Here is a 17,994-nt window from a genome sequence, read left to right as displayed (position 1 = left end):
ATTATAATTTATAAATTAACAATAGAACAGTTAAACATTTATTACTATGCATAAATAATTATAGTAAGAGTAATCAATAAAACTATGGAATAATTTTATATTTATTATAATCAGAACTCTTTTTTTTACTAATTTTACTGAAGTTGATCTTTTCACTTAAAACTTTGTAATTGATATTGCAGGTTTCATCAGTTAAAGATGCCCATGTTTTATGCTTCATGAATTTCATTTTCGCAGAAAAATGATTCGCAGACGTAAGTTGTTCCAAAAGCACTCACATTTTTTTTTATGCCAGATTTCTCAAATTGAAAGAAAAAAATCTTTTGTTGTAGAATTTTTATAAAATCAGAGTCAATTTTTGATTCTGATGTTTGGGAACGCGAAAACGCGTTTCAACTCGTCGTTGCACTGTAAATCAATTAGCTGCATTAGGGGATTTTCTGGAGACCGCTCGATATGAACGTGGAAGGAAGTTGAATATGTTTCAAGTATTTTTATCGTGTTTGCCTAAATTACTGACTCGACTGTCAAAAGCAGTTATATGTTCTCTTATTTTCTTTGGCATATTTTCAATTATTGTCATTTTCAGAATTTTAATTTCTTTCAGTATTGAAAGATGTTGAATCTTATTATTTTTCATTGCAATTCAAATAATAAAATGTTTTTTAAATGCTTTAATATGGTTAAAAGCATCGATTGTTAAATTTTCTTCCTTTTGTAAAGTTATATTTAATTGATTGACTGTTTCTACTGATACCACTAAAAAGCATAAATACAAAAACCGCTTATCATTACCTAATTCTGCACTGGCTTTTTCTTCATAAACAAACCAATTTCTTCGCTTGATTCAAAAAATAGTTATAAGCATTTTCCATGATTTAATTATCTGATGTAACTGAAATACTATAATTTCGTCATACTCAGTTTCTAACTATGATAGAAATTCATTAAATTGTGGATGAGTAAGTGCATATGATCAAATATAATTTACTTGCATAATACCATTCATTAATAACACTTGAGCGCACAAATTGTGTTGATGATTCAAACAATGAATAACAATTCAATCTTCGGTTATAATGTTATTTAATTCTAATTTATCTATTATAAATTTGACAGTTTCTTTACTTTCACCAAACGTAATTGGTGCGCCATCAATTGATACTCCAGAAAGAATTTCTTAATACACGTTCTTTTCGCATAAACAGTTTTCGACAGCCTGAAATGTATCTTATCGTTTTGTATCAGGTTTAACATTTCTTCGACTACTTGAAATAATTCCTTTATTCTACGAAAAAATATAAGTTTACTAATTCAGAAGTCAAACAACAAAAATCAGCGTTATATTTTCAAAATTTTCTCAGGACTAGTTTCGATGGTTTTACCGAACCACCATCCTCAGCTGCAAAACCTCAAATGAACAAGATAGGAAATAATGATTAGATAAGATAAGAAAGCCTAGACAAGAATAAGCAAGTGGCGCCATCTGTTGGTGAAACCAGAACTAACACATAATTTCTTTAAAGGCCACAGGCAAAGATGGATTGGAATTAGGATAGTGATCATTATTTCTTATCTTGTTCATTTGCGGTTTTGCAGCTGAGGATGGTAGTTCGGTAAAACCATCGAAACTAGTCCTGTGAAAATTTTGAAAATATAACGTTGATTTTTGTTGTTTGACTTCTGAATTAGTATTCATTCGGCGTGTTATTGTGTCTTAAATATAAGTTTAATTGTGTTCGAAATGTCTGTACTTTCGCTATGTCACAAAAGAGAAATAATTGAAATCTCGAATCAAATCGCACAGATTTGAGACAATTTCATTTGAAGTGTCAATATTTTCACGAATGCCGTTTGCCGAGATAAACTAATGTTTAAAAAATAATTTATTTTCACAGGCACACCTCTTGCAACAGCTTCTAAATATTGTTTTACAATCTCACTACTTGGAAACAGTTTCATGTTTTTAGTAGTTAGAAATGAAGCAAAATAATTTGCCTTAATATTATTAGAGGATTGTTGTAATGTTTATAAGGTATTCCTTCTGTCTTCTTAGCAAGTCCACTAGCGGCCGAGCGGTAACGTCGCTGAACACTGGTAGTTCGGTCCGAGGTTCGAATCCCGCGAACGAGCTAGCTGCATGGGTGTTTTCGTGGTTTTCCCCATGTGTAACGTGTGTACGAGCCAGTTTCCCTTGGAACGTCCTTCACGAGGGCATCCGTCCCCTTAGGCAGATAGCCCCAGTGTGCTTTGCTATAATTAAATACACTACACCACCGTCTTCTTAGCACGCCTTCGTGATGTAATGCTCTGCACACTAGAGACGCATTCGAGAGCTCCGAGGTTCGAGTCCCGGTGAGGGCATTGCTCATTTTTCATGTCTCCTGTTTCGAAAATACCTAATGTCTCTACAGTGGCGTTCGAACTAAAAAAGGGGGTGGATGATCATTCGCCATTACCAGGATTTAGCGATTGAATCATCGAATCCTCAGTCAACCTTTAAAAGGATGAGTATATAAAGTATTTCTTCCGGCTTTTTAGCATGTCTTCGCGGTGTAATGATCAGCACACTCGGTGCGTATTTGAGAGGTCCGAGCTTTGAGTCCCTGCGAGGGTATTGCTTATTTTTCAATAACTCCTGCTTCAAAAAATCCTAACGTCTCTACATGTTGAGCTAAATATTGTCTGTTAAGCTTTTAATTGCGATTTTGAATTCTATGAGCATCAATTCTTTCATTTCTTTCTGCGATATTATAATTACTATGTTTGTTTCCTAATGTCTTTTTACATTGTATTCTTTAAGCGTGTTACGGAATATTTTCGACGAGTTAAATAAGTTCGTTTGGCGTTTTTAATAACAAATGAGAACTTTCTTCTTCAAACAAATCTTCAAACTATTCACTGTATTGTCTGTTTTCATGAAGACTTTTTCATTTGTTTATGCTCATATGAACATTTGCTATACTGAAGACCGCCTGTCTCTACCCATGCGCATCAGGGCCGAATTATGTTCCATGTGATTGTTGCATACCTTTCGTTATAGCTTTTTTGACCAATCAGAAGCCGTGATATCAGAACTCAACCTGCTTTTGTTGACAGCTACGATGACCGTCCATGTTGCTCTTCCTCAGAACAATATAAACATATTTCTTAATTTTCGTTGTTAAAAATTTGATTAGTATGGCCTATGACAGCAAACACTTACAGAGTGGGCCGTGGATTGCCTATTCGTAAATTACATTAACCTCTTCGTCGTCCGTAAAGCGTCTGGCGCGTTCAAGTGAAACTTTCTCAGGGCGGCCGTAACGCTACAAGCGTTCTTATACATTTTAAAACGCTTTATAAATGTTTACTTGTTTGAGTTTTTATTTTTGTTTGTTTTAATACCTCCTAGAGGGTAGCACTAGACAGGCATTCTATTTCTAATTAAATTTCTAATTAAATTTGCCACAGGTTTTATGAATATTCGCGCCATTTTACAAAAGATACAAGACAGTGAGAGATGGTATTAAATTCAGCGACGATAATGAATGCACTTTTCTTTTATTTAAGGCAATAGAATATTAGAATGACATGACATTAACATGAAAATATGATAACATTTACAAAGAAATATTTTTCTGCAATGTGAAAGAAAGATAATGCAACAAAATTTCAATGATAATAATACACTTACTAGCACACAGTGCTTTTTAACAGTTGGTTCGAGATCGACCTGTTTTAGTTTTTGCCCATATTCGGTGGAGAATTACGTTATTCAGAATTTGATGTCTCTAGGTACCGCTGTTTTATCTCATTGCGAGAAACGTACACGCATTTATGCAGATTCATCATTTGTAATTTCTTTAAATATAATACAGGGCTCTAATATTTGATAGAGACAATTTAAAAAGAAATTCGTCGTTTATAGTGAATCAACGCAAAATTCAAAAAAAAAAACTAATAGCCCTTCTGGGCAAATTACTCCTTTGGGCTAATTAAGTTAACCTACTTGTCCTTTTTAATTAAATATAACCACATGAAAATTATAAAATGAAAATCTTATTCTTTGTGGCATTTCAAAATCTGATAGTTTGTTTTCTCTTCAGAAGATCAACAATTATATTTTATTCTGTACCATTTCGTTGGAAACCTTTACGCTTTAACTGCTAATATAGCAAGATTTTGTCGTTAGATACACTCTAACGACGCAGTGCTTTCCAAATAACTATACATTGTTAGCAGTTTCAAATATCTTTGAAGAATAACGAAGGCAGACCTACTTTAACAATGAATTCAGTTTAATGCAATAAATTCCTGATGGATAATTTCTATGAATCAATGCGATTTATCTTATAATGTACAACCATACAGTTATTGCCGTAATTTTCCCAAACGTTAAACTGTTAAGACGAAGAGAAGTATTTTTTAAATTTGCTATTCAGCGAATTAGTAATAATTAATGTATTAAAATTTTCGTCTTCACAATAAATAATAGGAAAATGGATTAACTGCATTATCTGTAAACACATACACATTATTCTCTTGCCTATCATTCAGTGCTACCCGACGTTGTTAGATCAGTTAACAACCAATCGGTGTCAAATGTGAACATCGCAGCACATTTACTGTACAATGACATTCTAATTAATATAATCCTGTAGTCAGTTTAACTTCAGTAGCCAGAAATCTTGTTATAACACAAGAAGTTTCAGCTAAACACATGGCTTGGTATATTTTCAATATTATACATAACTAAATAAAAAATGCTTAGTTTATAATTAACTTCTTATTGAATTTAATTAAATAGAGTTTTAAACTGCTTCTAGTTTATAAATTTTCATATTTTAGGTCCCGTTACCTATCGTGCCTTGCTTAATGCAGGTTTTACTCTTGATAATTTTCCAAAAAAGCTGAAAGAATGCGAGTAATATACTTATTCCTTAAAATACTAAGAATTCGAAAACGCTTGATGATAATACTCGTTGTATTATTTATTTCGATGTTTGAGCAAATGTCTGGAGAAGGTCTGCGTAAATAGACTTATTTGTTACCTTGGTCACTCTGCGATCAGTTTGAATTTACTCTCCAGAGACCTGCTGAAGATGCTTTGTTTCGATTATGCAATATTATGGTCAAGAGAAGTATCAGAAATTATGTTCTTTCTTTTGATTAGAAGAGTAGCATTCGATAATGAGTGGTGGCTTGGCGCTGTTTATTTGCTCAGGTGTCTTAAAATCCGTAAAAATATATTTTTATATAATAAAGAGTTTCTTGCAGTTTTGGTCCGCTGAATGCACTTCGGTAACATCACGAAAAAGTTGGATTTGGATAAAAGATGTTCTAAGTGTTCTGTTTTTGCCTTTTTTGTCTGGAATCTAATCATGAATGATTTGCTTTTTAATTTGAGAAAATTCCAGTATAGTCATGAGATTGCTTTTGAAGAAAATTTACTTGTTATTTTACAGTGTAAGGACTTTATTGAAGCCAGTGTTTATTCTCGTAATATCTTAAACTATATTTATCAATGGTAAAAAAATGGTGCAATTTTGAGTTTAATCCCTCAAAATCGAAAGTTATTATGATACCTAAATCAACGTCGTTTGATAATACTGATTTAACTGCTGAGAGTGAGGAAGAAATGCAGTGAATAAAAAATTTAGGCATTATAGTTGACAATCGGTGCCAATCGGTTGGCAATTGGATTTCTTACATATCCATTAAAAGTTAAAAAATCTGATGTGTACACCACATGACTTCCTTGTACGGAATATTAAATTATACGCATATTTTCTTACTTTAAACTTATTAGATTTCTTTAAACTTATTAGATTGAATTAAAATTACTTCGCCGACAGCGCATAAATAGAATAATTCGCATAATAGAATAAATGCATTCTTTAAAATTCACTTTGTTTACCATAGCGACACTCTGGCGCTAGGTTTACTTAACAGTATTATATTTCATTCATAATATAACTCAGAATGCACAAAATGTATATCATTTAAAGAATTATCTAATCGTTGCCACATGTTCTCTTCAAATACTATAATAAAGCTAGAACGATGTATAAAAGAAATTAAGCAAACAAAACAAAACAGAAACAGTTTTTCACAGACGATTGAGTATTTCTCATTGAATGAATTCAGTTCTCACTTCGCGAGAATTCAAAAATACATAAAAACTCAAAATATCTATATTAAAAATTACGAAGTAAATCTCAAACGCTTATTTTCTCGAAAACATTCCAGAAAGAATTAAGCATGATTTAATTGGCAATAATAAATGAATGCGTTATCTTTGTTGTTGCGAAGCTAAGTTTCTCTAGATTGGCAACAAATCCACTAGTCTCCTGTTTCAAATGTAAACATCAATGGCCGCCATTAAAAACAGGCTTAGCGGCAATTAAACAACTTTAAAATTGCTGATAATTCTAAAACTATTGCACACAGATTTACTAAAGGCATAAATTCCTTAACCGGAAGATAAAAACAACATAATTCAATCATTTTTAAAGCAAAATTGTACAATTTACAAATATATAAGATTAAAGAAGCTGAGATCACTGAGCCGGGTAACAGAGTGGATATATATATAAATATATTTATATACGTTTCGTGCGGCCGATTGCAACCAAAATACGAGGTGCACATCTACATGTTATACCAGTCCTATATACAAAATTTCTACGTTCTGAGGCTACTCGTTTTTGAGTTATGCGAGATACGTACGTACGCACGTACGTAGATATACGTACGCACGTACGTAGATACGTTCGTACAGAGGCCACGAAAAATTCTCTTCAGAACTAATTTTAAAATAGTTTTATAATTTTTTTGAAGGAAAAGAGTATTTTATTCTGTCCTTACGTACAGATATGACGCAAAATCATCGTTAAATTGCATTCGATAGCGGTCAAAATGGATATTTTTATTGAAATATGCTGCCTGAAACTTTTCATGATTACAATACTTCCTTTTTACTTCGTACAAGGAAGTAAAAAGGCTTCTTGGCTTACTGCAAATTTGAAAGAATACTTGTGGCATATATCATATTGATGTTCTCAGTATTCATGGAATTGTACGAATTATACAAATTATTTCCTATGCTTCAAGAGCTTGGAGAAATTCTTTAAGGACAAAAAATGTAAACTTCTTAGAAGGATTCAAAAGAGATTTATTTTTCACATTATTTAGGATTACGGGACATTCTGGTTTCGCACCTATTGAGGAAATAATCTTATATGATCTTGATGCTACAGGCACATTTTCAAGTGACAACTCTCGCAATGCCTTGAATTGGATGGGTCTTATTTCAAGTTTTCCTTGCCCTTCAGAGAGAAGCTCTAGGAATAATGTTACCTATGACAATGATGGTTTTTGAAGAATATAGAACGCTTTGTTTCATTGATGGTAGCAAGTTAGATGCGAAGGTTTGGCTTTGTGTTTATTATCTATGAAGATGGTAGAGCGAATGTAATTGTCCAACATACCAGATGAATATTCAATTTTCCTGACCGAACTTCTAAGTTCTAAAGCATGTTGCTTGGGATAAAACTGTAGCTGACCCGAATGCTAAAATCCTTGATTCATTGTACGCCCAATGGACGAAGTGGATTTTCAGCGTTTAAGTGTAAGCGAAATAAACCAGATTATAAACTAAGATTTTAACTGGTCATATTAATTTTAATAAATATTTGTTTTGTTCTAATATCGTGACTTGCGGCGGAAGCAGAGCATTTCTTATCGCATAGGTTATACGAGAGTGCCAGAACTACATTTTCTGGCCTCCTGTTTCTCTGATATTGTCAAAAGTTCTGAGGCTTTAGCTGTCTTGGGCAAATTTATTTTTCGTTTGTGCTTTCAGTTTTTTTATGTATCATTAAATTTTTATCTCTTTATATATTATATTAGCATTATACCTATATTCCATTATATAGTCCTGCAGTACTTATTATAATAATTGTATACTTCTTTATACAATCATTATAGTATTAACATTATTTTTTCCTTTATTTATTCCTTATATTATCATTATTATTTTATGCTTCTTTATATAATCCTAGTATTATTATTATATATTCATTATATAATCACTATTATTATAGTATTACTGCTTATAGTGTTATATTTTAAAACTCTTATTACGGTATTATTTGCATTTATGTATATATATACATACATATATATATATATATTCCTTATTCTTTCCAGATCTAGGTGTATTAGATGTTATTGTTATTATTATTATTATATTACTATGTCCCCTTTGTGTATTTACTATTGCAAGCCTCGTAGCATATTTTGTGAAACACAAGGGTTTTGTGGTTGTTTTCTCAAATACAAAAACAGTAAAACAGCTTCAAGAAGAATTCATTTCACTTCAAATTAAAATTATAATTTTCACACAATATTTATTAACTGTATATTCTAACTAAATTTTTAAACCTGCTATTCTGCAGATTAGTCTGTTTATTGGTAAAAGAGAGGGAAAAAAAAAAAAAAAAAAAAAAACTAACTGATTTTAAGCTAAAGTGAAAAGTATTTTAAGGAAAATATTCTTCCCTTCAGCTTAAAATGTTTTATTTAATGTTATAGCGATCTATTGTTTCGAAATATGCAAATCGAAATCAGATAAATATCAAGCAATATGAAATCAAAAAAGCTTGTTTACTGTGCTTGCCACTTAGGACCTAAACTGCTTGAAATGCTGAGCTAACGCAATATAAATAGCCTTTCGTTGTAAAACAAGTTCAGCGAAGCTAATAAAAGCTTCTTTCGTTGAAATGCAAATAAATTGATTGCAGTAAAAACGTCCTTTCGCTGTAACCTAAGTGCAGTGAAGCAAGCAAATGCTTTTCTTTGTACACATCAAGACATAAAGAAGTATAGTGAATATTCTTAAATTTGTATGCTCTAGGTATTTTTAGCTAATCTCATATAAACGTTTAATGGCGGCTAATTCTTCAGTATGTTCAAATCTTTTTTATAAAGAACCGGAGGAATTAGTTGAGATGAAATGTGGGAAGATTACTTTAAAAATATGTTTAGGCTAAATTGCTCTAGTTAGAAGTACTAGACAAAATAATGTACACATCCGATACATGCATCAGTATTTCTCTTAATTTACAGGGATCTCGGTGAAAATCATCAGAAAAAATATCAGACATACATATTTTGCAAGCAAAATCAAAGAATGTAAATGTTTCTTTTCCCTGTTATAGAAGTTCCCCTGTTACGTACGAAAGTTATAGGAGTGAATATACAATAAAGATAGTACCATGAAAAAGTGCTCTGGTAATGTCCATAAAAGAAACATAATAGTAACCACAAAGGTTTATTAACATTAATGTGTTAGGTCTATATAACATCTATCCTCTCGCTTACTGAAAGCAGCCTGCAAATCATTTACTATGCGAGTTTCCTTTGTAAGGATCCTAAGTCTTACTAACGTTTGCTTTATTTTAAAACTGTACTATCTCTTCTTATTTTCTACTTCCGGCCAGAATTAAATGCTTTAACTTGTTTATGCAAATTGTCTTGCTAACGCCCGAGTATTTAAGTTGCGGCTTTTTACCAAGAGTTAGGGATAAAGAAGGAGTTTTAGCAAGCCGCTTGCCACTGCAGTTTTACGAGTTTTCACTCGGTTGCTGGTTGCCTTCAAGGCCAGAGGTTTAGCCCTCTTGATAATTGCAGACGTATCGTAGTTTTGACAGCTCAGCGTACTACATACGTACCTTTCTTTAAATACAGGCCAATCTTAATGCTAGGCATTTGTATACTAATACAAAGTTAGTTTTTAGTTAGAGTTTTAGTTATTAGTTTTTATATTCTTACGTTCAGACCACAAGTGGTTGGTCTCTGTATTCCGGAGTTCGGAAGTGTCTGTAAAGTATTGAAAATAAAGGGTTTCGTATACCCTTCCTGCTTGTGTCGTCTGTTATACACAAATCTTGAACATAGCTTGAGTAAGCTCCCTGTTCTTATTCAGGGCATACCATGTTTCTAAAGCAAATCAAGAGAAACATAAGTTCTGATACCTTATTTTTCCTTTATTTATGTATTTCAGGTGAAAACGTTCTCCACCTGACGGAAATACAAATACGTCGTTGTTGCTGATACTTAAAAGTATTTTTTTCACGTCTTCATGCACCTTCTGACTGAGAGTCGTTGAAATATCGAAATCTAGAGGCCGAAACCATCAAAAATCCATCTTCTGGCTTTACAGTTAAAACCAAGCAGAAACAGTACCCTTTCCGTGTTGACAGAATTGTGAAATAAATGTGACACTATGTTAACCAAACGCTGGTTGTTTAATCTATCTTTAGTGAAAACGGAAGTAGAAAAATGATTTATCAGACCCCATGATTCAACTATAATGCTAACGTTTAAAACTGTAATGCTAACATTTTATTAATGGGAAATCTTGCACCACTGAATACAGAATCAGTATGGGTTGGCCTGATTTTTCAAAAGCAACATAGTTCATTTTGAAATTTCCTTCAAAATCAGTCTTACATTCAAAACTCTTTTTATTGAGTTATACTGCCTTTACCTGATAAAGGGCTAGCCATAATGCGAGCTAACAATTTATATTGTGCATGTGCCTGCATCCACTGATACTATGTCATTGTGTCACTGGTAAAGTGTTCACATACTCCACAAGAGGAGAAGTGTATCGTCACAGGTGTGCTTACAACTCGTCAAACACCACCTTAAACAGGTAACAGAATCTACACCAGGTAGAACGTACCAATTTCACATGTATACTGAACAGCTGACCAGTGCATCAAACGCAATAATTCATCAAAGTACATGTTAAAGTAGCGAACCCATGGACCGCTAAAATCTGAACATTGAACTTGGACCAAATAGAGCACTACCTACCTAATTACCGCAGTACAACATTCAATACATAATTCAAATATAACACCCTAGGTATCATAAAGCATATGCTATGCCAAAACCAACAAGCTCTATAATGAACATAACCTCTTGCATTGTAAATAATCTGTAATAATATGATAATGCTATGCCCTATGAACATAACTTCTTGCATTGTAAATAATCTGTAATACTATGATAATGCTATGTCCTATGTGTTGAAGTATGTTGTAACAGTATGTTGTGCTATGCCCTATACGTTGTTAGTGCTATGCCCTAACAACGTATGTTAGTGCTATGTTTACTGTAATCAGGTCCCCTTTGGAAGGGGCGGTGCCAAAGCCAACAAGCTCTATAATGAACATAACTTCTTGCACTGTAAATAATATGTAACAATATGTTAATGCTATGTTCTATGTGTCGAAGTAGGTTTTAACAGTATGGTGTGCTATGTCTTATTTGTTGTTAGTACTATGTCCTATGTATACAGTAATCAGGTCCCCTGTGGATGGGGCGGTACGCTAGAGAGGTACTGCATGGGGGCTATACCATTTTTGTCAATGGCGATGGCGTGGTACCCCCTGTATTTCTTCCTTTCCTGGCTTTGCCTGATATCTATTAGTAATAGATCAATTAACTGACATATTGTTCGTTTCATTTATTTCACAATAGTATTCGATGACTTGCTTTAAGTCTCTAATTTTCGGGTATAGCTTTCCTTGGCAATACTAATTTGGAACAAATTTATGAAATAAAAAAAAAAAAAAAAACAAATATTTCTAGTAGTCCGGATAGGCAAAGAGTAACTGAAATCTGGCTTAATTGCATAATGCAAACAACAGCTTATGCTGCGTAAATTAAGTCTAGGACAACATCCAATCGAAATACCAAGTACGTGATTCGCACTATGCATATGAGAGTTTTGGTACTTTCTGAGTTAGCTTTGCTTCGTATGTTACTTCCCATCTAAAGAAAATGAAGTCATATTCATGTATCTTGTAGCCGTGCATAATAATTACAGACGGAATTCAATTCCCAAACAAAGTGAGATGCCTGAATCGCTGTTTTAAAGTTATGAGCGTCTATTTATTTTGCTCATTTGAGAAGAATATAATTTAATAAAAATCTAAACCATCAGTTCCGGGTTTGCTTTTCAAATAGATTAAATAAGATTACTTCGCATTCAAAGGGTATGCAAGTCATGCCTTTTGATTACCGTTGATATTCGTAATCATTTGGTTCGAAAACATTTTGAAAAGGATCGCAATTTCTACCTCACCAAATTAGTAGCTACTAATAATTGAAATTTCTAAGCTAGTAAACAATTCGTGTCGATCTTCTAGTAGTAGGAAACAATCTGTCTTTCGAAATAATATTGCCATAACGTGGAATTGGAAACAGGCCACATCATGCGTAGTCTACCTAAATAAACGAATCCACGTAGAAGGAGCAATGTCCTCCGTTTCTCAAGTTTTGATATGAAAGATGGATTAAGAGTTCATGAGGGATTATTCGTTCTCCTTTAGACGGCCATTTCGTTTTAATTGGATTTCAATCCATGCGACCTTTGGCTGTGAGTACAAGAAAATGCAACGAGCTGTTCCTTGTTCCTATAGACAAGGCTGCGTAAAGAACTAATAAAATGCAAGGTGTTTCGAGCTGATATTCGTTATTATGGTTATTTGAAAAAACAGCATTGGGCAATGTACGTGACAATGCACCGTTTGAGATGATTTCCATCTTGGCCGGGATGCTCAGAGTAAATTAGTTATATTTTTCTGCTGCCAAAATTAGATAACTTGCGGCTATTAATGTGATTATTACACTTTATTGTTTTATACTAATAACACGCTGATGCTAGTTGAAAGTACTATTTCGTTATACCATTAGTTTTAGATGAAGAGGTTCTTTTTCTCTCTAATGGCTAGTATTAATAAAACTAAATAATAATGTACATTTGTTCATTAATGAAACTAATTAAGCGCAATGTTTTTTTATCAACTTAGCAACACTCATTTTAACAGTCGTGTTTTCTGCAATGAAAGAATGCTTTCTAAACAAAATTTATGATATTGGTACGAGAACATTCTAGAACCAACTCCTACCGGTTTTCCCGAGAATGTTCTTGAAGGCAGGTCAATAGCTATTTATACCCTGCCTGTACGCAGAGTAATGTATAGTGGCAGTATCGAAAATATCTTGAATTCATTAGTGGTGTCTTGAGTTGAGAGATCAGCTCGAGAGCGTTCGACCGAGGCGGGAACTGTACTTTAGTGCTTCGCCGTGAAGCTGTGTTTACTGTTATAACCTGATAGTTGTGTTGCTGATTGTTTCAGCGTATTCGTTGTAGTTTTACGACGACTGTATAACGTTTTTGGAACTTTCCTGTTTAATGCTGACGAATAGATTGTGTTTTGATTTTCCATCAAGTGTTATCCTCAATCATTTTAAATCCAGGAACCCGTAGAAAGCAGCAATATGTAACATTTATATAATAATAAACGTGATCTTTAATGTGAAGTTATGATGATGCTTCTTTTTAGTGTTAAGCATTCCTAAAAGTATTAATATTTATTTAATGATTTTATATATGAAACTTGAAAATGTCCTTTAGCATTAGCTGATCATTGCATAGAAAGACCAAATTTAAGTAATTTAAATTTAACGAAACTTTCTCCCAAAATAGCTAGATGCTTACTGTTGAGTATACCATAATAGGCGGATTTAGAGAGAATAGACATGTGATAATATACGAGCCTTGCACAAGATTCGAACCCGCACCTTGCCGTTTGAACGAGCAGTCTGACTCCGCTAACGATTATGTAGTCCGAAGCCAGACATTAGTTTTACTGCTGTTTTCACATACCCCCAGTATGTGAAACAGCAGTAATGTTTTCACATTGTGAAAACATTACTGCTGTTTTCACAAAATGTGCGAAAATTTCTTCTCCGCTTATTAGCTAAACATATAAAATTTAATGTAGAATATTCTTTGGATAATAGCAGATTTATACCACACATGAAAGGTGTATGCCTATAAACACAGTTTTTTTATGAGTTATATACATGTAAGGGAGCAAAAATATTAGATGAACATTTAACACCATCTTAACCCTCCAAGCGGCAAGGCCGTATTATATACGGCCTAGAATATTTGTTGTGATATCTGTAAGAACGTATATATACATGCATATTAAAATATGTCAAAGAAATCAAGGCAATACTAAATCAAAAGTACACAAATCCAAGTATGAAGTACCAGAAGAGTTCTTACATTAAAATGGAAAAAAATAATTTGTTCTCATAGCAGTTTTGGGAAATTTATGCTTTCTTAGCGAAACCCCTAGCCTCTGAGAAATAATACATTTATAGCATAAAAATAATTCCTTAATGTTTTGCGAATCAATTCAGTTTGAAAGAGGCTTTTGATGTTTTTATATAATTCTTTTAAAAACAAGCTTTAAGTGCTTTCATTGTATTAATAAAGATTATCTAGGACAAGAGAGATATTTGCTAGATATAATGGAAGATTTGTCATAAAAGCTCTTGAAAAAGCACTATAGTAGATTTCCTAACATCAGGCATCATTCATTATTATTAATTATAAAAATAAAGAAATCTCTTGTAAAAGCATATTAAAAGCTTGTATTTAAGGCAGCTTTTCTTTTCATTTTATCCTACATCCATAATTATAAGGACTTTTTCTCAAGGTGTTTAACTATTTTCGTACGAGAAGAATTTGAAACCATTAAACCTCTCTAATGAAATAGTGCGAAGGAAAATTCCATTTACGTGTACCGCGATTTGAATATGTCTATAATTAATATTATAATTAAAGAAATGTGAGTATTTTCTCTTAATCAAATATTTTCTTGCCACGAAAATTTTACACACATGTAATTACGTATAATTGCATGCATGGGATTTGCTTTGATTTCGTTTTGCTCTTTCCGTTTTTTATTGCAATTTCATTTTTATATTAATAATGATGGAAATACTATTATAATGGCATTATAATTTCCAGTTTTTTTTCTGATGGATATATGATAAAAAAAGAGGTTAATTAATGAAGTCTGCTTGCAAAAAATCAATTGTTAATCAATAGTCCTTCCGCTACCAGCCGTTAACATTCTGCGTTTTTAAAACAAACAAAAAAAAAAAAAAAAAAAAAAAAAAGAGCTAAATTCCAGCATTTTGTCCCCTGTAAACATTTTCCGATAATTCACTGAAAAGTATTTTTTACTTCATTATCGATTGCTTATATTTTCATTTATTTATTTATTTTTGACATCTCAGAAATACTTTAGTGTAAATTTTTAAATGGCGTTAAATTATGTTGCAACGGGACAAATAATGGAGCGATTACTAGCGTTTTAGTTTTACTCATGTTAACAAACATGGTATTTTGTAGACGTTGTAACGTTTCAATTAAAAATATTATTGTTGCTTTTAATATTACGTTGTAAAGCTATGCAAAATTTTAACAAAGTTTTTATTTCTTATTTATTTATTTATTTTCAAAAACTAGGCAAAGAGTTACAAAAAACTAACAAACAAAAGATTACAATTAATAGAACTAAGAACAAAAAGAACGTTCATTGCCTAAGCAGCCTAAGCAGCGCTAGGAAAGTCTGCCTAAGCAGCGCTCTTGCCTCCCAGTATCTCGAATCCTCTGTAAGACCACAGAGTCGAAGTAGGTGCTCCCTGTCCCTTTCTTCTCCATGATGATGCAATTTTTATTGCAATTTCAGTTTTAGGCAAAGTACGTCAGGACTTCATTTCATGTTCAATAGCTTAATCCAGGAGTGTGAAACAGCAGCCTGGGTTTTTGCTGTCCTAAAAGCGTATGCCACTCCGCCAGTCATAACAAGACGAAATTATATAGCTTTCACTATCACTGAAAGCTTGGACTAACATTGATAGAAACCTGGACAGAGAAGCCGGATGCCATAGCTTTGGTACAGGCTCGATTACAGATAAGGCATGGATGTTTCTAAATATGTGGTATCTTTGCAGCATAGAAGCAAGTACTTCAAGTCCTACCGAGAGATTGTGAAAGAGCAAAGTAGGGGCAGACCCTCAAGTCCATCCTCGAGGGAAATTCCCCTCGAGGGGAATTTTCCTTCAAAAGTTGAACACAGCAGAGAAGATTCGTATTTTTATCGGTAAATTGTTCAAGGCTTTCGCCAATGAAAGGAGCAAACATACTCCCTTGAGCACGAAAAATCTGCTGATTTGATCTGATATGACTGCAAGATAGATGAGACATTAGATCACCTCATAGTAGCTTCATACATGTACCGTGGTTCTTGGCTTCTTAGAGGATTCATTAGGTGCATTTAGGAGACACAACATGGAACCAATCTTTGCCTAGGAAGCTTAGATTTGCAGATACTTCTCCGCACGAGAGGATGCTGAGACGCTTACAGTTCTTTTCTGTGTTTTGATATTTAATTTGGCAATAATTTGATTCCTAATTTGAAACTTTCGATTTGAACTGTATGTGTGATACCGCGGAATGAATTGTTCCGTATTTGATTTAAAAAATTATGTTGGATGCTTAGATAATTTTCTTTAGATTTGTATATTAAATTATCCATAGCAATGTGCACAGAATTATGTAACTAAACGTGTGTCTACGTACTTAAAAAAATTAGTATAAATCCAGCTCGTTTACTGATTTCCTTCCGGGTTACAATCCTGGAATTTGCAAAACATACTGGATCACAATATAATGTAACAGCAAGCTGAATTTTGGGACATTACACAAATAATTGGAGCCCACCAACTGCTGAGCGGTAAAGTCACCAAACACTGTAATTCGGTCTCAGGTTCGAACGGGATGGCTGTATGGGCATTTTTGTGGTTTTTCCCATGTGTAACCTGTATACGTGCCAATTTTCCTCTGAAAGTCCTCTACGAAGGTATCCCATGTCTTAGTCGGATAGCCCTAGTTTGCTTTGTCAATCGGGTTATTCAAATATTCAAACAAAATCTAGCTTAATTATTGGTCCGGGAATCCGCTGTGTTGCAGTATCTTCAATTATATTTCTCAAGAATTTAAAAGGTGCCGCGAAAATGTGGGAAAGTGGTTAATGACTCTGACTGCCGTACCGAAGAGCCCGGATTCGAGTCTCGAAAGAGGCATAAATGTAAATTGTCTTTCCTTTCATAGGAGACAATGGAGGCCCGTCTATTAGGTATTAATCAATTGCTTCTTAATTTATTTACTTATTAATTTGAACTATAACAAAATATGGCTAAACATTAAATAAAATAGTTTGACCCTTGTAAATGGACCATGTACCATGGAACACCTCATAAAGACCACCGACAAAACAGACCAGTATTTCTAGAAACACAAGTAATTGGTATAATAAATTGGTATTGAACAATGTTTCAGATTAAAATCATCTGCAATCATCAGTGATCAACTCAGTGATCAACCTGTTACTGTATATGTATATCCATATTTCATATATATCCATATTTCATATATATCCATATTTCATATATATCCATATTTCATATATATGCATATTTCATGTATGTGCATATTTCTTGCTCTCATCTTCAAAAAAGGAATAATGCAAAAAATGCAGGAAAAATATATTTTAAAATACATTCCGTCTTTTTAGAGCTCAACTTCCTGCATAGCAAACGTAATACTTAACTTCCACATAATTTTTTCAAAGCTCATAGTAAAAACACGTTTAAAAAAATGCAGCATAAAACTGCATGCAGCTAATAGAGAATCTACTTATGTTTGCCCTCGCCGTATCATTTAATTATAGGTTTAGTAACTAGGTGGCAGTGATAAGGCTCGGAGATAACGTAACGCAAGCATGTCGCTTACTGGAAAACACGAAGTAATGCAAGCATTGTAAAGTAACGCTGACTAGAAAAGTAACGCAAGCATCAAAGCCTTGAAGCAAAACTTATTAGAAATCTCTAAATTTTACTTGCTCGTAAGTTACACTGGGAATTTTGTAGGAAAGGTAAAATCTGGACATTTACAAATAATATATAAGCAGAGAAGCTTGTGTGGTGTGAGCTGAGGCGTCCTTTAAGGTCGAAATCTGTTACATGACCAGGGTTACTTATATCGAGTACCTCTAAAGTGCATAGGAA

At 33.2% G+C, this 17,994-nt stretch overlaps 1 protein-coding gene across 2 annotated transcripts in view; it reads left to right on the top strand.

Annotated features, from left to right (window-relative positions):
* LOC118185305 (dopamine D2-like receptor) overlaps nucleotides 1-17,994 on the top strand; it is an 865,565-nt gene that overhangs the window by 176,131 nt on the left and 671,440 nt on the right. Inside the window, exon 2 of one of the 2 annotated variants that reach the window (XM_085813823.1) lies at nucleotides 183-254. The exons of the other annotated variant lie outside the window; for it this stretch is intronic. The gene's annotated coding sequence lies outside the window, so the exon portion shown is untranslated. The remainder of the gene's footprint in view (nucleotides 1-182; nucleotides 255-17,994) is intronic. 2 annotated transcript variants of the gene reach the window in all.

Source organism: Stegodyphus dumicola, chromosome 1 (assembly GCF_044657685.1).
Source record: "Stegodyphus dumicola isolate Sdum_Otavi_A_Nest chromosome 1, ASM4465768v1".
NCBI lineage: Eukaryota > Metazoa > Arthropoda > Arachnida > Araneae > Eresidae > Stegodyphus > Stegodyphus dumicola.
Note: the sequence above shows the minus strand (reverse complement) of the source record. Positions and strands in the feature narration are given on the sequence as shown.